This window comes from Sus scrofa, chromosome X (genome assembly GCF_054392235.1).
Source record: "Sus scrofa isolate SSC_HxYL_T2T_F1_AM1 chromosome X, Sscrofa_HxYL_maternal_Yorkshire_Landrace_v2.0, whole genome shotgun sequence".
Classification (NCBI taxonomy): domain Eukaryota; kingdom Metazoa; phylum Chordata; class Mammalia; order Artiodactyla; family Suidae; genus Sus; species Sus scrofa.
The window spans coordinates 48923041-48947024 of NC_139401.1; the positions used below are offsets into that span (position 1 = coordinate 48923041).

Below are 23984 nucleotides of genomic sequence, written 5' to 3' on the forward strand. Positions count from 1 at the left end.
CATCCTCACGGACACTGTGTTGGTTCTTAAACCACTGAGACACAGTGGGAATTCCTCATGTGGTAGTTCTATATTTAGTTTTTGAAGGAACCTCCATACTGTTTATAGTGGTTGCACAGCAGCTTACATTCCCACCGATGGTGTAGGATGGTTCCCTTTTTTCCACACCCTCAAGAGGAGAGATGCTGAAACCTGATTTAATAAGGCGATGGGAATGAAATTACAACATATATATATTAGAAATTAAGAACTCAGTCCCTGACTGGATTGAGGGGAGCTGATGAGAAGAATCCAGGATGATAGTTTTCTTTCTGTCTTAGATGGTTGAGAAGATGTGAAAGCCATTCCAGGAGCTGGAGAACTCAGAATGAGGAACGAGTTTGGTGTGTGGCGGGGTGGGGGGGATGATGAGTTCAATTTTGAACACACATTATCCAGTAGGCAGTCAGGTATTTATTCTGCTGCCTTGAGGCAAGTAGGATTGCAGATAGATTTGGAGGTCATCAAGCATAGAGGTGATGGTTTTAATTAAGGTATGAATGAGATTGTCCCAGGAGAGTGTGTGGAGTGAGAAAAAAATGGGGCAGGGCTGAATCTCAGAAATTTAGGGATCTGAGGGGGGCGAGTGGAAACTGAGAATGAGCAGCAGGAAAGGTTAGGAGGGGAGCCAGAGGAAATACTGAATTTGTCTGCCCTCTTGTGGCAGTATGAGTTTCTTTCCTGGAATAAATTTACCCTCTCCTGTCTTGAGCCTCCCTTGTGCCAGACTATTTTGGACCCATACTTTCCAATCCCACTCTACCTGTGAGACTGGGGCTACCAGGTCCTCTGGTGGTCACTTCTCAAGTGTAAAACTCCCCTTTGATTATTGCTACAATTTAAGAGCAGTTTGGAACACCCACTCCCAAAAGTTGCAAAAGATAAAAAGCACACATTGGATTTTATCCAATGTTTCTACATTTATATGCTCCCCACCTCTTGATCTCCTCTGTTGGCCATATTAATTTCAGTAAATCCCAGCTCTCATCATATCCCTTTCCTTTATAATTAAATAGCTCCATTTATAATTACATTATATTTTGTGTTTCTACTATACTAAAATGTGATACATAGATATAATGTATTCTATATTATAGTAAGACCTACATATGGCTTCAAAAAATATATATATATATAGTAACAAAAAATAGCAGTATTTATCTTCACGAATTCTTCCCATTCACCAGGGTCAAACACCTGAAGTAGCTAATTGAAATGTAATAGCTATTCATTTTAGTTTTTAATCTCAATAATTCTAAATAATATGCCTATACTATTATTTATCGAGTTATTTATTTTAAATAATGTGAATAAAATAATGCCAATAACCCACCAGCCAGGACAAGAAATATGCCCCTTTCCAACCCTTTTGTCTGCTTCTATCTAGAGATGACATTGCCTTGACTTTTTTTTTTTTCTTTTTTTGGCTGTGCCTGTGGCATGTGGAATTTTCCAGGCCAGGGACTGAACCTGTGCCACAGCAGGAACTCAAGCCACTACAATGATAATGCAGGGTCCTTAACCCACTACACCTCAGGAGAACTCCTGCCCTGACTTTTGTATTAATAGTCCCCTTGGTTTTCTTACAGTTTTATCACTTATGTGTATGTTCCTAAACAATATATTGTTTAATTTTGAAAAAAAAAATTGAAAAGCAAGCACAAACCTAGTTGCCTGACAAAAGGGTAGTACTGCCCCTGTTATTGTCTTAGTCTCCCAGGAAATGGTGGTTCTGAGTCAAAGACTGACTTCAGCTTCCCCAAGAATTCAGCAAGACCATTTCAGGGAAAATTAGTGAATGAGATCATGAAGTTTGGTGGTACTGATGAAAGTCCTATGTATTTCTACTTTAATTTTTCTATTGTAGGTGATTTTTGCTTTCTATCTATAAGCTTGTAAGATGTCCTCTTTATTCTTTGAGTTCAGGAATTTGATCCGGGTATGCCTAAGGGTGTCTTATAATGTAAGCTACATAAAGAGATTTTTATTTTGTTCACTGATATATCTCAAGTGCCTTAGAACAGTGCTACACACATAATAAGTCCTTATTACATGCATTGATTAAATTAACATATGTAAGCATAAATTAATGAATGGATAAATGAATCAGTCCAATGAATCAATCTTGTCTGGAATTCGGAGGAATCATGGTAGTTCTATTTTTAGTTTTTTGAGGATTTTCCATACTGTTTTCCTTAATGGCTGCACCATTTCACATCCCCAGCAACAATGTACAAGGGTTCCCTTTTCTCCACATCCTCACAGATGCTTGTTATTTGTAGACTTTTGATGATAGCCAGTCTGACAGATGTGAGGCGATATCTCATTGTGTCTTTTTAAAATTGAGTTACAGTTGATGTACAATATTATATATTTCAGCTGTACAACACAGTGATTTATTTTAAAAAATTTTTTTATTACTCAAATGAATTTATCACATCTGTAGTTGTGTAATGATCATCACAATCAAATTTCACAGGATTTCCATCCCACAACCCAAGCACATCCCCCCCCGCAAAATGTCTCCTCCAGAGACCATAAGTTCTTCAATGTCTGCGAGTCAGCATCTGTTCGGCAAAGAAGTTCAGTCTGTCCATTTTTCAGATTTCACATGTCAGTGAAAGCATTTGATGTTGGTGTCTCATTGTATGGCTGACTTCACTTAGCATGATCATTTCTAGGTCCATCCATGTTGCTAAAAATGTTGGTGTTTCATTTCTTTTAATGGCTGAATAATATTCCATTGTGTATATGTACCACATCTTGATCCACTCCTCTGTCGATGGACATTTAGGTTGTTTCCATGTCTTGGCTATTGAAAAGAGTGCTGCAATGAACATCAGAGTACATGCGTCTTTTCGAGTCATGGTTTTCTCTGGATAGATGCCCAGGAGTGGGATTGTGGGATCAAGTGGTAATTCTATTTTTAGTTTTCTGAGGAATCTCCAAACTGTTTTCCACAGTGGTTGCACCAATTTACAATCCCACCAACAGTGTTCTAGGGTTTCTTTTTCTCCACACCCTCTATTGTTTGTGGACTTTTGGATGATGGCCATTCTGGCTGGTGTAAGGTGGTACCTCAGAGTGGTTTTGATTTGCATTTCTCTGATAATGAGTGATGTTGAACATCTTTTCATGTGTTTCTTGGCCATCTGTGTGTCTTCTTTGGAGAACTGTCTATTTAGATCTTCTGCCCATTTTTTGATGGGGTTGTTTGTGTTTTTTTGGTATGGAGCTGCAAAGGTGTTTATAAATTTTGGAGATTAATCCCTTGTCAGTCAATTTACTTGCAAAGATTTTCTCCCATTCTGTGGGTTGTCTTTTTGTGTTTTTTAGGGTTTCCTTTGCTGTGCAGAAACTTTTAAGTTTGATTAGGTCCCATTTGTTTATTTTTGTTTTTACTGTCATTACTCTAAGAGGTGGATCTGAGAAGATGCTGCTGTTGTTTATGTCAGAGAGTGTTTGGCCTATGTTTTCCTCTAAGAATTTTATAGTGTCTGGTCTTATATCTAGGTCTTTAATCCATTTTGAGTTTATTTTTGTGTGTGGTGTTAGGGAGTGTTCTAATTTCATTCTTTTCCATGTGGCTGTCCAGTTTTCCAAGCACCACTTATTGAACAAGCTGTCCTTTCTCCATTGTAAATCCTTGCCTCCTTTGTCATAGATTAGTTGGCTGTAGGTGTGCGGGTTGAATTCTGGGCTTTCTATCCTGTTACACGGATCTATGTCTGTCTTTGTGTCAGTACCATGCGGTTTTGATGATTGTTGCTTTGTAGTATAGTCTGAAGTCCGGGAGCCTGATTCCTCCACGTCCAGTTTTCTATTTCAGGATGTCTTTGGCTATTCTGGGTCTTTTGTGCTTCCAAACAAACTTTAAACTATTTCGTTTGAGTTCTGTGAAAAATGTCCTTGGTAATTGGATAGGGATTGCATTGAATCTGTATATTGCCTTAGGTAGTATAGTCATTTTGATAATATTAACTCTCCCAATCCACGAGCATGGTATGTCTTTCCAACTATTAGTGTCCTCTTTGATTTCTTTCATCCGTGTCTTATAGTTTTCAGAGTACAGGTCTTTTGTCTCTTTAGGTAGGTTTACTCATAGGTATTTTATTCTTTTGGATGCAGTGGTAAACGGGATTGCTTCCCTAATTTCTCTTTCTGATCTTTCATTGTTAGTGTATAGAAATGCTGTTGATTTCTGTGTATTACTTTTGTTTCCTGCGACTTTGCCAAATTCATGGATAAGCTCTAACAGTTTTCTGGTAGAGTCTTTAGGATTCTCTAGGTATAGTATCATGTCATCTGCATATAGTGATAGTTTTCTAAGGTCATATTTCATTTATAGTTATTATAAAATATTGGCTATATTTCCTGTGTTATACAGTATATCCTTTTAGCTTATTTATTTTATATATGGTAGTTTGTACCTCTTAACTTCCTACCCCTGTCTTGCCCTTCCCTTCCCTCTCCCCACTGGTAACCACTAGCTTGTTCTCTCTGTGTCTGTTTCTTTTTTTGTTATATTCAACAGTTTGTTCAATTGCTTAGGTTCAACATATAAATGGCATCATACACTATTTGTCTTTCCCTGACTTATTTCAGTTAGCATGATTCCCTCCCAGTCTATTCATGTTGTTGCAGATGGCAAAATTTCATCCTTTTTTATGGCTGAGTGGTGTTCTATTGAATATATATCTGTTCATCTGTTGATGGACCTTTAGGTTGCTTCCATATCTTGAAAATTGTTAACAATACTGCTGTGAACATTGGGGGTGCATGTATCTTGTGAAAGTAATGTGTTTTTTTTTCCTTTTTGGGGAGGTATGTGCCCAGGATTGGAATTGCTGGATCATATGAAGTTCTAGTTTTAGGTTTTTTTCCTAAAGGCTTTATCAATATCTATCAAATAACTCTTATTCCTGCCACCCTTTTAAAATAAATATTTATGATTTTTTAAAAAAAATTATATTGAACTCGCATTGGTTTTACACTGTTACATTAGTTCCAGGTGTATAGCAAAGTGATTTAGTTATATTTTTAGTTTCTTGAATAACCTCCATACTGTTTTCCACAGTGGCTGCACCTATTTACATTCCTACCAGCAGTGTGCAAGGGTTCTTCCTTCTCCACATCCTTGCCAGCATTTTTTATTTGTGTTCTTTTTGATGATAGTCATCTGACAGGTGTGAGGTGATACCTCATTGTGGTTTTGATTCGCATTTTTCTGATAATTAGTGATGTTGAGCATTTTTTTATGTGCTTCTTGGCTATCTGTGTGTCTTTTTGGAAAAATGTCTATTCGGGTCTTTGGTCCATTTTTTGATTGGGTTTGTTTTTCGGACATTGAATTCAATGTATGCTCTGTTTAGATATTTTGGATATTAACTCTTTTTTAGTCATATCATTTGCAAGTATTTTCTCCCATTCTGTAGGTTGTCTTTTCATTTTGTTTATGGTTTCCTTTGCTGTGCAAAAGCTTTTAAGTTAATTAGGTCCCATTTGTTTATTTTTGCTTTTATTTCTTTTGCCTTCGGAGACAACCAAAAAATCACTGTTTTGATTTATGTCAAAGAATGTTCTGTTTATACTTTCCTCTAGGAGTTTTATACTATCTGGTCTCCAGTTTTACATTTAGGACTTTAATCCATTCTGAGTTTATTTTTGTATATGATGTGAAGAAATATTATAATCTCATTTTTTTACATGTAGCTATCCAGTTTTACGAGCACCACTTATTCAAGAGACTGTTGCCTTTTTCTCCTGTACATTCTTGCCTCCTTTGTTGTAGACTAAGTGATCATAGATGCATGGCTTTATTTCTGGGCTCTCTATTCTGTTCCATTGATCTATGTGTCTGTTTTTGTATCTGTACTACACTGTTTTGAATACTGTAGCTTTGTAGTATAGTCTGAAGTCTAGGAGGGTGACTTCAGATGTCTGGCTTTGTTCTTTTTTCTCAAGATTGCTTTCACAATTCAGAGTCTTATGAATTTGGGGATTATTTGTTCTAGTTCTATGAAAAATGCCATGGGTGTTTTGATAGGGATCACATTAAATCTATAGATTGCTTTGGATAGTATGGCCATTTTAACAATATTAATTCTTCTGATCCAAGAGAATGGGATATCTTTCCCTTTCTTTGTATTATCTCCAGTTTCCTTCATCAGTGTTTTGTAGTTTTAAGACTATAGATCTTTCACTTCCTTTGTTAAGTTTATTCCTAGGTATTTTATTCTTCTTAGGACTCATCACTGATCATAATTTTTCATTTTATTATTTTATTGGAATTATTTTCAAGCTCAAACTCCAGAAAGTTTTTGGTGTGTGTGCTGTATTTAACTTTCTTTAGGCATACTTATTACTCTTCAGTCAAGCTTTCACATATCTCATCCAATAGTTTTGTTTTATTTCTCATTGACTACTGGGGCATATTTTGTTTGTATATTTGTTTTTATGGTCACTTTGTGAGCCTTGGTGTAGACTGGAGAAGGATATTTTTGGGTCAGTATTGCTAGAACACCCAACTGTGTATAAGTATGAAAAGTGTAAGTATGAGAAGCAAAAGGGGTCACCTGTCAACACATTGCTTTATTTCCAGAGAACAATTGGCGTTTCTTTACAACATGAATGTTTCTAAGGTAATAACTGCAAAAATTCCAGTACTTGGGCTTAGTTACCTTGGACACAAATTGTACTCTGAAATGGTGTTATTTCATTAATAGCAGACTAGCATAGTATTTAAGTTTGTATGCAAGAGCTCAAAAGCTAGCACAAAGCCAGCTAGCAAAAAAGAAAAAAATAAATAGATAAAATGGCTGTTAGATCTAAATTTCCAGAGCGCTTGTTAATAAGAACAACCTATCAGACTAAATTCTGGGGTTTTTTTTATTCAAAGGATTTTTACCCCTTAAGAAATGTGTCTCTGATACATAACTTGTCTTTCTTCAATAAGGCTTCCATATATCTGGGTGAATATCTAAACTCCTTTCTAATACTTCACAGAAAGGTTTGCTACCCCATCTGACAAAAGAGCTCTTTTGGTTATGCTCGTCTAAGACTTATCCGTGTGGCCAAGGAAAATAGATCCAGTTCATGCCTGATTCCCACCATCCACCTGATTAATTAAGTGTACCTATTTATGATAGTATGCTTCAGAATTTGTACTCCCTAATCCAGAGGAATTGGGAATCTAGGGGTGATGAACATATAATTTCCTTGTTCAGACCTAATCTTAATTGCTGCCAAGCATTTGTTGTGAGTGCTAATCAAAAACAAACTCCATATAGAAATTTGTTTGTGTTAAAAGACATAAAGCCAATGAAGAGAATTTACATGATTTCAGTGGTCCACATCAGTGGGAATTGTAAAGGATCAATAAATAACACTTGTCTTCCCTGCCTAGGTTCAAAACCAATTGCAATATAAATATAGGTATCAGATAGATGGAGATAAAAACATCATCTTCATTATTAGTAAAGCTGGATGTAGAAGACGGTTTTAGTGTGGTTTTCCAGTTAGTGTGGACCCCAGAATTAGGCTTACCCAGACAATTGCAAAACCACAAGACTCCAGGCCAAAAGAAGGCCCCTTATTGTATGGCAGGGAGGCAGTCAGAATGCATGTTCGCTGTAGGCACACAGATTCCTGAAAGGGAAGCAGAGAGCAAGGGCCTGAGCCAAGCCTACTCAGATATTTCTCCCAAACGTACTAGTCATATAACTCATTTCTCCTCCTGTGGGCAGAAAAGCAGGAGTGTTAGTCTAGTTGAAGTTCTTCCACATGGAAACATGAGAAGTAAAGATTAAGTGTTCTGTCTAACTTAGTTCAGTGATATATTCAGTATTGCCATTTGCTCAAACTTGTCTATCCTCCTCAGTAACCAAAAATATCACAATTTTTTGGTAACAAAAAAGCTTTGGTGGTATTTTAGGAAGACATAAGTATAGTGCAAATAATTGCATAGTATCATGTTGAAGCGTATTAATGGAATATTCTAAAACTCCATCTACTGTGCAGCACAGGGAAAAGTGTGTGATTGGGTCACTTTGTTGTACAAAAGAACTTGACAAAACACTTAAATCAACTATATTTTAATAATAAAAAATAAAAAATAAAACTCCATCTAAACACTGCAATTAAACATGAAAAAAAAAAATGCTTCTTAAAGGTAAATGTACCCAAAGGAATCCATTTACAACTAGCTACCAAGTGGGAACAATAAGTATTGTTGTACATTTTGACCATGCTGTTTCCTCTTCTAACTAAAGCTCTGAAATGAGGCTTCATGTAAGAAATTTCCCTATTATATCTGCGATCATGTAATATCCACATACTGGGAATGTATGTGGGTATGGGGGCAGAGGAGAAGAGAAGAGAAAGGAAGGGGAAAAAGAAAATGAGAAAGAGTGCAGGGGATGGTCACCATGTGTAAAATTGTGGATGATCTTGGCCATGGGTTTTATGCAGTGATGGGGAGAGTAGGATAGTGGGGGGCGGGGAGTGATGTGAGCAAGGTGTGTGTGATAATGGTGGCATGGAGACGGTGTGAGTAATGGTGGAGGATGGTATGAAATCACTGAAAATGAAGGCAGAGGCAATGTGCATGGTAGTGACAGGACAAGATCAGAATATATCTGGTAAGGATAGTTAGGGACACAGTGTATGTCATACTGTGGAAGATGAGATTTGTGCATGTGTATGGTTGTGTGAATAAGTAGGAGGGAGAGAAAACAGTGAGAAAAGACACTGTTAGTGATACTGTGATCCTTGTGTGTTTAAAAAGGTGGGTGGGACATTTCAAGTAATAATAGGATGATGTAGACAGTGGGTGGAATGGGGAAAATGTAATGCGATGATAGAAGATAGGTTCATGGTGGAAGTGATACGGTTAGTGTCTCTGTGTGTGATGCTGGGGGCAGTGAGAAGTGTATCTATTTGTGAGGCAGATAGGTACGGTGAACGTGTGTGACAATGGGGAATGGCAAAGTATGTGATAATTTGGAGCATGGAAATCACGAGTGTTTGAGTGGGGTTGTTGAATAAAGTGTATGATGGGAAAATGCAGTTTCTAAGTGTCAGTGAGGAATGGCAAAAGTATGTGTGTCATGGAGTTCCCATCGTGGCACAGCAGAAATGAATCCGACTAGGAACCGTGAAATTGGAGGTTCGAGCCCTGGCCTTGCTCAGTGGGCTAAGGATCTGGCATTGCTGTGAGCTGTGGTGTAGGCCAACAGCTGTAGCTCTGATTCGACCCCTATCCTGGGAACCTCCGTATGCCGCGGGTACGGCCCTAAAAAGCAAAAAAAAAAAAAAAAAAAAAAGTATGTGTGTCAGAATGAAGGTGATGTGGACATTGGCTGTGAGTGTGTATGAGTGGGAGATGGTATAAGCACGTTGTAAAGGAATTCTGAAGGATGAGGAAGGTTTTATAGTGGGGATTGTGGACTGTATGTACGATAGTGAGTACAGCTAGGCACTGTGATTGTGTGGGGATTGAGTAATAGTAGGTGTGACTGTGAGTGATGGCGATGGTGATCATGGAGGTTGATTAGAGGTAATTGTATTTGACATCAGGTGTCATGGTACTGTATGGACACTTGTGTGTATGGTAGTACAGGATAAGATAGTGTATTGCAGAAATGTGAATAATAGGTGTGTTAGTGGGATAGTTTGACAAATTGAGACAGTGTGTGGCGGTGATACATCATAGTCATTATCAAGCAAGTCATAGAGGGAATCATGTGAATGAGATAGTGTGTTAAAAGACTATGCATTGTGTATGTGTCAGATTATGTGTTTTATGATAGGCATTTGGAATTGCATTTGAACATGAATAACAGAGATCTGAAAATGAGTTGCTTAAAATGACTAGGGGATATCTTTATCTTACCTAAAACAAATCCAATGGTATAAAGCCCAGGACTTCCATGATTTCATCAGTATCAGGTACACCATATTTTTTGGTTATTATTCCATGATCCTTCACGTGTGGCTCCCATCTTTCAGGTGCCTCAGGGTTTCAAGATGCCTACTGCAACTCTAGCAAGCATTTCTATATTCCAGGTAGGAAGATGAGAAGAGTGGGCAAAAATACCTTGTCAGTAGAATTACTCCTCTTTATACAAAGCTTTTGTAAAAATTCTACCTGACAGTTTCCACCTACATCCTGTGGACAGAACTCTTGACACATGGCCACTGCTATCTGAAAGGGTATCTGGGAAATGTAAGTTTACAATTAGGAAACCCATAATAAAAATCAAGGTTTGTTTAGTAAGGAAGATAAGATATTGGTTAGGATACAGCCAGTAGAGAAAGAGAGATTGATGATATAACAGAGAGGGTATAATTAATAGATTAAAGTTCCAGAGATGACAGATACGGGATTCAGGGTGCAGGGACATGATTGGCACAGTTTGAGGTGCTGTGGATATCACAGCAAGCAAAAATAAACATTTTTTTTTCTGCTCTCATGGAATTTACTGTCTTGTAAAGAAGACAGACATTTATCATAGAGAAAATTTTTGTGAAGTTGACACTGCTGTGGAGGGGAAGTATAAGGTTCTGTGAATAGGCTTAAAGAGGGTTTGATCTACTCAGAGAGGTTAAAGGAGGAGGAGGTGATTATTGAGTAGAGATGTGTAGACAGATTCAGAGTTAAGTGAATGAAGGATGGATAGATGGTTGGGTTGGGGGGAAAGTGTTCCCCAAAGAGGAAAGAGCATAAACAAGGGCATTTATGCACTATTTGTTTTTAAATTAAAATTTTTATTTATTTTAGAATATCTACTATTGTTATGTCTTCCGATTCACTAATCTTTCCTAGTTAATTCCATCCAGTGTATTTTTCATTTCAGTTCTTACGATTTTATAATTAGACCTCTGATTTGCATATATTTAGTAAAATGTATCTCCTTTCTCTACCTAATGTGACCATTATGCCTTTTGGACATATGGAACATAGTTATAATAACTTTTAAGATGTGCTTGTCTGGAGTTCCCGTCGTGGCGCAGTGGTTAACGAATCCGACTAGGAACCATGAGGTTGCGGGTTCGGTCCCTGCCCTTGCTCAGTGGGTTGACGATCCAGCGTTGCCATGAGCTGTGGTGTAGGTTGCAGACGCGGCTCGGATCCCGCGTTGCTGTGGCTCTGGCATAGGGCGTCGGCTACAGCTCCGATTCGACCCCTAGCCTGGGAACCTCCATATGTCACAGGAGCGGCCCAAAGAAGTAGCAAAAAGACAAAAAAAAAAAAAAAGATGTGCTTGTCTGCTAAATATAGCATCTATGTAAGTTCTGTGTCAGTTTGAATTGATTGATTTTTCTTCTCATGATGGTCCCGTTTTTCTGCTTTTTTGTATGACTTTTTTTTTTTTTTTTTAAATCAGATGCCAGGCATTATGAACTTTTCCTTTGGGCAAAATTTTGGTATAAATTTTTTCCCTTTTGGTGCTACTTTCGAATTATTATACATCTTCTTGAGTTTTTTTGTGAGAAGTAGTTACTTGGAAGCAGTTAAATCTTTTTCAAGTCTAGCTTTTCAGATTTATTAGGCAGGACCACAGCAGTGTTTTGCGTAAAGTTAAATTAGCCCAGCCTACTGAGGCAAGACCCATCAGAATACCCCATGCCTCATGCTCTGAATGGTGGGAGCAGGCATGATCCCCAGACCTGTTTGAGCTTCTGATACTTGTTCCCTTTAATAGGTGGCTCTTTTCCCAGCTTTGGGTAATTTTCTTGTACACATTCACTGATCACTACTCTGCTAAATACTTTATGGCAAACCTTCAAAGATCCCTGGAGTTCTCCCTAAGTGTGGCTCTCTCCTTTTTGGTATAATTTTCCCTGAACCCTGGCCTCCTTGGTCTTTCTGATCTCATCTCTGTCACCTAAACTAAGGGAATACTCTGAGCTTTCATATTTTTTGTCCTCCTTTTTTTTTTTTTTTGTCAGGTTGGAGGGTAAATTCGGTTTTAGGCTTACCTCTTAGGAAGCTATATGGTGGAAACTTGTTAGATAATCCTTTCCTTTCCTTTCTTTTCATTTACATTTCCTCTTCTTTCTCCTCTTCCTCTCCTCTCCTTTGAGCTGGTTGATTTCCTTATTACTGCCAAGTATCAGATATAAGTGACAGTTGTACAGTTGTACATTAAAAATATGTGTTATCAGGGAGTTCCTGTTGTGGCGTAGTGGAAACAAACCCAACTAGTGATCCATGAGGATGCGAGTTTGCTCCCTGGCCTTGCTCAGTAGGCTGGGGATCTGGCGTTGCCGTGAGCTGACACGGCCCGGATCCCATGTTGTTGTGGCTGTCGCCTAGGCCGGCAGCTACAGCTCCAGTTGGACCCCTAGCCTGGGAACTTCCATATGCTGCGGGTGTGGCCCTAAAAAAAAAAAAAGCAAATAAAATAAAAACAGATGAATGCATAAAGAAGATGGGTATATAACTACAATGGAATATTAGCCATAAAAGCAAGTGAAATTCTGCCATTTGCAACAACATGGATGGACCTATAGGGTATTATGCTTATTGAAGTAAATCAGACAGGGTAAGACAAAATAAAATGAATGTAACAAAACAGTCTCTCGGATATAGAGAACAAGTTAGGGGTTACTAGCAGGGAGAGGGAAGGGGTGGGTGGGCAAGATAGGAGTAGGGGATTAAGAGGCATAAACTACCATGTATGAAATAAATACGCTATAAGAATATTTATACAGCACAGAGAAATATAGCCATTGTTTTATAATTTTTAATGGAATATAATCTATAAAAATAGGGAATCACTATGTTGTATACCTTAAACTAATGTAATATTATAAATGAACTATACTTCACTATTAAAAAAAGTTACTAAGTATGGTTGAATTCCTGGTGAAGAGAAGCCATAGGAATGCACTCAGTGTAGAGGAGTCTTTAGGAGCAAGCCAAACTTTACTAATCATCAAAAATTCCAATCTGGAGGGAAACTATTGATTATCCAGAGTGTGATAAAACACTTCCCTCTCTTCTTATCTTATGCAGGTTCCCCCAGTTTCTGTAAGTGGTTCTTTGGATCCCTCTTCACATGGCTTTGGCAAGAGAGTCACATGCCCTTCCCTTCCTTAAAGGGGGGGGGGACACTCTTTCCCAAGCCAAGACTCACAACACTGTAAATTATTCTTTAATTCTTTCTAGTCTTTAAGTACATTTGAGCTGAGAAGGAATGGAATAAGTATCAATAACATGACTAGTCTGCTGTGCCTGCCTAAGCCCTATAGGATTGCATTCAGGACTCTTTGGTGACGCTCTTTAGAATGTGGGGATATGTGGCATGTATTTTTTTTTTTTTAGTTATGTGGCTTTAACAAAAATTCTGAGGCAGTTTTAAAAGTCCCATTAAATATCCTACTGAATTTGTATTGTTTCCTTACTTTATACTGCAAAAGAAGCATGCTTCTGTCTTTAAAATCATAAAATTAATTCAGATTTTTAACTTCCCACTTAGAACATAGTCTTGAAAGGTAAATTACTGAGAAAGTATAGATATTTTTTATGCCCTAAAGATGCATTTCCAAAATAATTTCCAGAAAAATGAATATTTATTTGCCTTTTGGATTGGGGAAGACACCTGTAACATTAAAAAATAGAGGAAATTACAATGGAAAAGAAAGTACTGGTTTACACTTTCTCCTAGATTAAGAATTCATAAACAAAATTAAAGGGCAAGCCACGAACTAAAAAAAAATGCAACAAATATGATAGATATTAGGCTAATATCCTTAATTGAAAGAACTCTCACAGCAGAAGTATGGATGACTAGTAAACATTGAAAGTGTGTTCCACTTCATTAGTCATGAAAGAAATACAGTTTAAATCAATTAAATATCATTTTGTCTATCAAACTGGAAAATATTTTTAAAACAAATACTCAGTACTATCAAGGATCTATGAGACCTCTTCTACATTACTAGTGTTGATAAAAATCTTTCTGGAAAGTATTTTGGTATTATTGAATAGCAGCCTTAAAATAGTTCTCTATACCTTTGACCTAGTAATTCCATTCCATTTCTTTTGGGGGGGGGGCACAACCCAGGCACACTATCCTGGGCCAGGGATCAAATCTGTGCTGCAGCAGTGACCTGAGCCACCCCAGTGGCTGTGCCAAATCCTTAACCACTATGCCATCAGGGAACTCCTGTAATTTCATTTCTAATATAATACCATAAGAAAACAATTGGAGATATGCACTGAAGGTTGTGGGGAAAAAAGTCATCAAAATGATAATCTTCTTAACAAAAATAAATAGAAATTGTACCTTTGTTAATTAATCATAGATAAATTTATATCACTGGGTATTGCATACTTATAAAGAAATTTGCAAAGGCTTTTTTAATGTCATGGAAAATGTTATGTCAAAATAATTGTGATTAATGTCATGTACTAAAAAAGTCTCAATGGAGATATTAATTGCCCTTACACATATGGGTGTGTGTGTATACAGTGTTGGAGTTGGTGTGGTGTCCCAGTGTTTTTCAGATGATCCTTGTTTCATAAAATGAAATCAGGAAATGCCGTAACACTGAAGTATGTGATGACTTATCTAAGTGCAGCTCCGTATTTGGTATAGTTGTTAATGCTTCATGACTCTCAAATTAGGCAGTTTATAAGATTCATATTGATGCTGAACATTAAAAGACACATGTGGAGCTAAATCGTATCCCAGGTATCTGAGAACATTCAGATATACCTCTGAATTTACCAGTGCAAATGATAGAGAGCCTGTATGTTACAAGATACCAAGAGCCTGTTTGGCAAGATCATCTGATAAAATAACAAAGAAACATCTTCATGCTGTGCTTGGAGGCTCTACTTGCAGGCTTCTTCTGATTATCCCTTCAGATAACTCCTTCTTGTTAGCAAAATGTTAATTGCTTGGTGATGGGAGTAAGGAATTAACTGGAAAGGAGATGAGGAGACTTTAAATTTGTAACAGTCTCATTTGATATAATTTCAAGATGTCACTTTGGCTGCTCCCATGATGCAAATTGGCATCAAAAACTCAGATTTCTTAAAATTGTATGTGACTGAGCTCAGTTTGTTTACATTAGCTGAGATCCATTAGTCCTTGAAAGCAGGTAATATGTGTATTTTTGCTCATAATTATTTCCTCAGCACTTACCACAATACATAGCACCTCATAAGCATACAGTACTTTAAAATTTCTTTCTATGTTCTTACACATAGGTAAATGAAAGAGAGGAAATCAATTTAGCTTCAGTTCAGAAAACATGGAAGAGGGATTTGAGAGTTCCATAATGCTCATTTTGAGGCACCATAATGTTTTATTTTTGAGCCTCAATGTATCTTTGTAAGAGTTTCAAGAATTCTATTTTGTATGATTAATCTATCATTCACTTAGAGAGGGATGTTATAATTGCATGCTATGACTTTGGTTTTATTATTCCTTCTGGCATATCCATTATGATTTGTATATTATTTATATTATTCTGTTGATATCATGCAGTGTATTTTATCATGTTTTGCCTTAAAGTGCTATGTCTAATATTAGTATATCTTTTGTTTATTGTGTGCCATAACTTATTTCATTCATTTATTTTATCCTTGCTAAATGTTTATGTTTAAGATATTTCTTTTGTGAATCGCATATAGTTATTTATTTATTTTGTATTTTTAGGGCCGCACCCGCGGCATATGGAGGTTCCCTGGCTAGGGATCAAATCAGAGCTATAGCCACTGGCCTACGCCATAGCCACAGCAACGCAGGATCTGAGCCGTGTCTGCGACCTGTATCACTGCTCATGGCAACGCCAGATCCTTAAACCACTGAGTGAGGCCAGGGGTCGAACCCGCAACCTCATGGATGCTAGTCAGATAGATTCGTTTCCGCTGAGCCACGATGGGAACTCAGCACGTAGTTATTTAGTAATGAAAAAATACATTGCATAGATTTCTTTTGATTAAAGCATCCCCAAATATCTATCACTGTAGTTTTGATTTCCTCTTTGAAAGAAAGCTTCATTTATTCCCGTTCCAATGCTCTTCCTGTCTATATAATTCTAAGTTTTGGTCACGTATCATTTTCCTTGTGACTGAAAAAAATCTTTTAACACTTCTTGCAGGACAGATGTACTGATGATGGATTCCTTCAGTTTTTGTTTGTCCAAGAACATCCTTATATCTCCTTCACTTTTAAAGGATACTTTTGCTAGATATAGAAATCTAGGTCAGTGGGTTTCATTCTTTTAACATTTTAAATATTTCACTCCACTCTGCTGGCTTGCATGCTTTCTGAAGAAGTCTTTTGTAATTCTTATCCTTGTTCTGCTATAAATATAGTTAGATTTTTTTCCACCTCTGGCTGGCTTCTTTCAGCATTCTCTCTCTCTATTTTATTGGAATATAGTTTACTTACAATGTTGTGTTAGTTTTGGCTGTATAGCAAAATGAATCAGTTACACATATACATATATCCGTTCCTTTTCAGATTCTATTCCCATGTAGGTTATTACAGAATATTGAGTAGATTTTACTATATAGCAGGTCCTTGTTAGTTATCTATTTTATATATAGTAGTGTGTATATGTTAATTTATCACCTCCCCCCATGTTTCCCCTTTGGTAACCAAAAGTTTGATTTTGAAATCTTTGTTCTGTTTTGTAAATAAGTTCTTTTGTATAATTTTAAAATTAGATTCCAAATACAAGTGATATCATGATATTTGGTCTTTGACTTACTTTACTTAGTGTAATAATCTCTAGGTGCATCCATATTGCTGCAAATGGCATTATTTTCTTTTTAATGGCTGAGTAATATTCCATTGCATATATATACACCACATCTTTATCCATTTCTCTGTTGATGAACAATTAGATTGCCTCCATGTCTTGGCTATTGTAAATAGTGCTGCAATGAGCATTGTGGTGCATGTGTCTTTTTGAATTATGGTTTTCTCTGGATATATGCCCATTTAGATTGCAGGATCATATGGTAGTTCTATATTTTTTTAAAGAACCTCTGTACTGTTTTCCATAGTGGTTGTACCAATTTACATTCTCACCAACAGTGTAGGTGGGTTCCCTTTTCTCCACACCTTCTCTAGCATTTTTTGTTCGTAGACTTTTTGATGATGGCCATTCTGACTGGTGTGAGGTCATTGTAGTTTTGATTTGCATTTCTCTATCATTAGTGACGTTGGGTATCATTTCATGTGCCTGCCGAGATTGAACCAGGAAGAAATAGAAATATGAATAGACCAATCACAAGTACTGAAATTGAAACTGTGATTTAAAAACTTCCAAAGAACAAAAGTCCAGGACCAGATGACTTCACAGGTGAATTCTATCAAACATTTAGAGAAGAGTTAACACCTATCCTGAAACGCTTCAAAGAAAATGCAGAGGAAGGAACACTCCCGAGCTCATTCTGTGAGGCCATCATCACCCTGATACCAAAATCAGACAGAGATGCCACAAAAAAAAAAAAAGAAAGAAAGAAAATTACAGGCCAATATCACTGATGAAAATAGGTGGAAAAATTCTCATTGTTTTTGTTTTTCTGCAATTTGAATATGATGTGCCTCAGTGTAAAGTTTTTTTTTAATGATTTTTATTTTTTCCATTATAGTTGGTTTACAGTGTTCTGTCAATTTTCCACTGTACAGCAAAGTGACCAGTCTCACACACACATACACACACACACGTGCGCACACACACACATATATATAATATATATATAATACATATATATTCTTTTTTCTCGCATTATCCTCCATCATGCTCCATCATAAGTGACTAGATGTGGTTTCCAGTGGTATACAGCAAGATCTCATTGCTTATCCATTCCAGAGGCAATAGTTTGCATCTATTAGCCCCAGATTCCCAGTCTATCCCTAGTTTTTTTAGTATTTTCCTGCTTAGTGTTTTCTGAGCTTCTTGGACCTGTGATTTGTTGTCTTCCTTAATTTTGGAAGAGTCTTAGCCATTATTATTTGTAATATTCTTCTATTCCATTCTCTCTTTTCTCCTTCTTGTGTTCCAGTTATGGCATATGTTACATCCTTTGAAATTGTCCCATATTTCTTGAATGTTTTGTTCTATTTTTTTTTCATTCTTTTTTCTACTTATATATCAGTTTGGGAAGTATCTCTTTCCCTATCTTCAAGGTCACAAATTCTTTCCTCAGCCATACCCAGTCTACTAACGAGCCCTTCAAGTGCAGTCTTCATTTCTGTTATAGTATATATATTTTTTCTAGCATTTCCTTTTGATTCTTTTTTAGGATGTCCATCTCTCTGATTACATAATCTATCTGTTCCTGCGTGTTGTTTGTTTTTTAGATAAGAGCCTTTGACATATTGATTATAGTATGTTATATTCCCTGTCTGATAATTCCAACAGCTTTGTCATATTGAGACTGATGTTTTGTCTCTTCAGACTTTTTCTTCTTGCATTTTGGTGCACCTTCTAATTTTTGTTGAAAACTGGACATGTCAGGTAATAGGAACTAAGAGAGAGAGGCCTCTAGTGTGAAGATTTATGTTAATCTTGCTAGGAGTTGGGCTTTTTTTTTTTTAATTTGCTTTAGCAATAGGAGCCAGAGGCTTTATATTCCTCTAGTATTCTTGATTTTGTCTCCTCTCCTGACTTTGGGCTTCCTTAGAGCATCTGTCTTGCGGCTCATTCAGCTATAATCCACTGCTATTATATTGGAGCCCTGTTGGTATGGTGGTGTGGTATGGGGAAAAGAATGTTTTGTAATATTCCAATTAAATTTCAGTGTTTTAGTGGGTCTGTGATTCTGGCCTATGACCTTTACAGGTATTTCTTATATATTCCTTGTCCCTTCACCCTCATATACACATCTTAGGCGAGATAGGATAGTTAGAGGGGGACTGGAATAAGAAGAAAAATGTCCTACCTTCATGGCTCTGAGACAAGGCTCTAGTTGTCTTTCCTCCTGGAAAGTAGGCCTTTTCTAGGGAGAAAGCTCCGGGCATATTTCACAAGGATATTTACAAGAACTGTTTCCCTTTTCCTGCCAGGGCCACAAGGGTGTCTTTCTCAAATCTTTATTGTGAGAACCTGGTGAGAGTCCTGGAAATAAACCCTATGACAATTCCTAGGAGAGTTGCTCACTCTCACTCTAGTCCACGCTCACCATCTAGAAGTTTGTCACAATTTTCTTTTAAGAGTTCCTACAAGTTTATGGTTCTAGCAGCTTCTGCTTTAGGTAAGCAGAGCCCATCTGTGACTCTTGATTTGCCTGTCCCTCAATATTTCAGGATGGTGGTTTGCTCTAAAACTTCATTTCTCCATCAGGTCCAAGAAAAGCCATTGATTTTTAGTTTCTTTAGCTTTTTATTATTGTTTGCACTTATTTTCAAGGCTGTACCTTTAGCCTCACGTTTATTCTGTTGGGAAGAAAAGCAAAGAGGAAGCAAGGAGTCAGTAGATATTGTGGGTTCCTTAAAAAAAGAAGAAATCTAGGCCCTATATTCCTGGGATGGGAAGAAACCCCAGATAGGTTTAGAGATCTAGCAATGTGGCCTTGTACCTTACTTCCTGGGTAAGGCCAGGAAGAGGACAAGACTACAAAATAGCAATGGTTGTATGCTGTCTGTAGGCATTCTTAGTGTTGAGTCATCTCACGTAGTTTCCCACAGCTCAGGATATCACAGGAATATAAGAAAAATATGTTAAGCAAAGACAGCCTCACAGAGGTGAACAAGCCCCAGGATATGACAGGAGCAGTAGAATATTTCCCATGTATATGAGTGGTATATGATACCCTCATATGCCACCGTCAGAAGGAGTCAGACCCCAAAGGGACTTTGTAGTAAAGAATGAAGCTCAACTCAACAGCTACCTGCTCGGACAGACAGTGGTGAACCAGATATAACATCTTGTCCTGTTTAGCATGGATATATGATACTCAACATATATCACCCATCCTGATGCTTTGACACTAAGATAACCATAACTTGGACACAAGCCCAAATAGTGGGATGAGGGAAAGAAACTCCGTGCTGCTGGAGTTAAGTTTCAGCCACTCAGTAGATTGGGAACTTGACATAGAATTCAAGTTGAGTTGCAGAGAAAAAGAAAACTTAAATTTCCTGCATACTTATATTTGTCAGGTAATACCCATACCTGATGAACAACCAGCATCAGAAAATTAAGTGATAAAAAAAAGGTATCTATTCAAAATGTGGGGAGTGTATTTCTTACTAATTGAAAACCACAGTGGTCTTACCTCCAGGCAAGAGTGATGGTATGTAAGAAATGACCTCTGGCACTTTGATGCATACCAAATATAATGAAAACTGAGTATTTGAGAAGAAAAGAAGAGAACTTCTAAAATTAAACATTCTTCTCTCTGAAGAGTGAACTCTGCCATTAGTGAGGTATGATTCCACATTATTCCTCCTCTTCCCCCTCCTCCTCCTCTGCCCTGTCCCTCTTACTTCAAACACTTCTCTTTTCTCCCTAGTTATTTTCTCTACACCATCCTACCTCTTTTTCTTCCTTCTCCTTGATTATTTTCCTTTCTTTTTCGTCTACCCCTTAATTTGTCTGTCTCCTTCCACCCCATTTTCACACGCTTCCCTTCTACATCTCTTCTCTCCTTTGCATTCTGCTTCCTTATTCTGTTTCCTCCTGCTTTTTCTATTTCAGTTTCATATCCTCTCTTTGTCCATTCTCTTGTTTCTCCTTATCTTAATAATTACATTTACTTTCAACCACTGTTAGCACTTATTCTTAAATTTTTATTCTTTCTTTTCTCTCTCCCTCTTCATCCCCTCTCTTTTCACTTTTTCTCTTTCCATTTTCCCTCTCTTCCTGCTTTCTTCTAACAATAATATGATGAAAAGTGAGAGAATAGAATGGGAAACAAGGTGTAATTAAAATGGTAGAATCAATAGGAATAGGTGATGAACTATATTTGGAAACAAGGCAGAGAGAGACATGAATAACTATAAGCAAAATAAGAGGAGAAATACTACTAAATATGATATTTAAAAACTACTTATAAAAAAGCAACAAACACTCTAAGTGGTGAAATGGTAAAGCCATTTCAAGAAAAAGAAAGGGATGTTACTTATTGAGATAATTACCCAATATTGTTTTTGATGTTTCAAGGAGTTAAATAAGACATCAGAGTGAGTACGATATATTGTAAAATTAGTGATCAAGGTATTTTTTTCTACAGGATGATGTTACATTAGAAATCTTAGTTATAATTATTAACTAAAAAATACTAGAATTGGGGGCTTCTGCTTCCAACAGGAAAGGATAAATGGTATAGATGTACTTTTCCCGTTTTGTCCCTGGGCTTTATATATAAACACACATGAGAAGACCCTGAAAGTAGGAGATAAGATAGCATACTCGAGTTCCCTGGGTTTTCTTTTTGCTGCATATATCCCAGACCAGATGCTGGAGAAGCTGGCAAACTGGAAACACCAAAGGGCACAGACCAAAAAAATAAAAGGCCCCAACATAAGTCTAAAAGACAAAGACAGCATAGCAAGACCACGATTTTTTTTAGACAATAACTGCTCTACTCCAGCTAAATACCAGAGGAGAAACTGTGGCCCCACTCCTGCTAGCAAAAACAAACAAACAAAAACCAACTAGAAACCTTATACGTCCACCCTTGTCAGGCTATAAGGTCTCAAATTTCCTGATAGAATGTTAGAGAAGAGTGAATGGGAAGTAGGAACAATCCATTCCCCATGTTGTCAGAGACCATGTGGGGAACCTGGATCCTCATCTCTAATAGGTGATAATGAGATAGTCCTCCCACTAACCATTGGGATCATGTCCAAAGAAGACCTGGTGGAGAGTCAGGATTTTTATCAGCACCCAGCTCTAGCAATGATACTCACATAATTACACACCTAGATTTCTCTCAGTCAGTGTGGTATTAGTAAAAGCTTAATATGGAGCTAGAACTCTCACTTAGCTCTCAGTAACAAGGAGCCCCTCTCTCCCAGGTGTCTCCACTCTCTCCAGGCTAGGTGGGAATGTGGGCTTGGACCCATGTGGTAAAAGAGAAGATTTAAATAAGATTCGTATACTTATAGGATGCAAAATGTCCTGAATGCAGTTGAAAATCACTTGTTAAATTAAGAACTATGATAATCACAACTTGAATGAGAAAAGACAGTCAACACACACCAACATCAAGATGACACAGCTATTAGAATCATCTACAAAGGTTTTTAAACACCCAGGATAAAATTGTTGAAATGAGCAGTTGTTCATAGAACACATGAAAGAATGGAAAGTCTCAACAAAGAAATAGAAAATCTCCAAAAGATGTAAATCTCTTTACAAGATTCAAAGAAGTATCAGAAAGAAATTTATGAACTGAAAAATCCAATAAATGACTTAACCAGTAGATGAGCTCAACAGCAGAATAAAGTGACAGAAGAATGAATTAGTGAATTTGAAGGTGGAATGATAGAAATTATTGGATCTGACAGAAGAAAATAGACTGAAAAACAAAATAAACAGAGCCCCAGGCACTTGTTGGACTATTGCAAAAGATCTAACATAGGTGTCATCATGGTCATAGAAGGAGAGAAGGAGGAAGGGCTGAAAATTTCCAAATTTTGGGAGAAGCATAATTGGGTTCAAGAAGCTGAGCAAACTTCGAACAGGATACAGCCAAAGATTTACACCAAGACACATCATTTTCAAACTTCTCAAAGCTAAAGACAGAAATAAAACAATCTCAAAACCCACCAGAGAGAGAAATGACACCTTATCTATAGGAAAACACCAAATCAATGACAGCAGATTACTCATTAGAAACCATGAAGGCCACATTTTTCAGGTGCTGCAAGAACTGTCAACCTGGAATTATTGACCCAATGAAACTGTTCTTCAGAAATAAAAAGGAAATCAAAGTATTTTCAGAAGAAGGAAAACTTAAGAAAATTTGTCACCAACCTACCTATCCTAAAATAATAATAATCCTAATAATTATTATTATTTTAATAATAAAATTTAAAAGTTTTTGGAAAAGAAAGGAAATGATAAAAGAAAGAATCTTGGATCATCAGTAAGGGAAAAAAACAATAAAGAGTAAAATATGGGACATAATAGACTTTCCCTTTCCTCTTGAGTTCTCTAAATTATATTTGATGATTGAAGCAACAATTATAATGCCTCTGTTCTCAATATGTGTAGAGGAAATATTTAAGGAAATTATTTATATATATATAAATTATGAATGTAAATTATATTATAAATGATGGTAAAAGCATGTAAACAGAGATTAGGCTTCTGTACTTCACTAAACTAGTAGAATGTTCCATGAGTGGATTGTGATACATAACATATATATAATGTGATAGCTGTAGCAACCACTACAAAAGTCTGTGAAAAGCTATGCACTCAGAAACATTATAGGTAAATCAAAACAGAATTTGTCATAGCCATGTGGGCCGCTATAACAAAATACCACAGACTGAGTAGTTTATAAACAACTGAAATTTGTTTCTCACAGTTCTGGAAGCTCAGAAGTCTAAGATCAAGACATCAGTGTGGTCACATTTGGTGAGGGCCCTCTTGTTCAGAGCTGGCACCTTCTCACTGATTCCTCACATAGTGGAAGGGGCAAGAGATCGCACTGGAGCCTCTAAGGCACTAAATGCATTCATGAGATTTCCACCTTCATGACCTAAGCACCTCCAAAAGGCCTACCTCCTAAATCTATTATCTTTGGGGGTTAAGGTTTCAATTTTGGAGAGACACAAACATTCAGACCATAGCATTATTCTAATAAAAGCTAGAGAAAGAACACATAAAAAATAAAAAGACAGACCTAAGCCCTAATATATCAACAATAAAATTCTCTGTAAATAGTCAAAATACACCAATTAAAGACAAAGATTGGTGGAGTAGGTAAACAAATGTTACCTAATTACATACTGTTT

The 23984-nt window shown here is 37.0% G+C and overlaps 1 protein-coding gene across 3 annotated transcripts in view; it reads left to right on the forward strand.

Moving 5' to 3' along the window:
• MAGED1 (MAGE family member D1) overlaps positions 1 to 23984 on the forward strand; it is a 70444-nt gene that overhangs the window by 32715 nt on the left and 13745 nt on the right. The gene's annotated exons all lie outside the window — the stretch shown is intronic.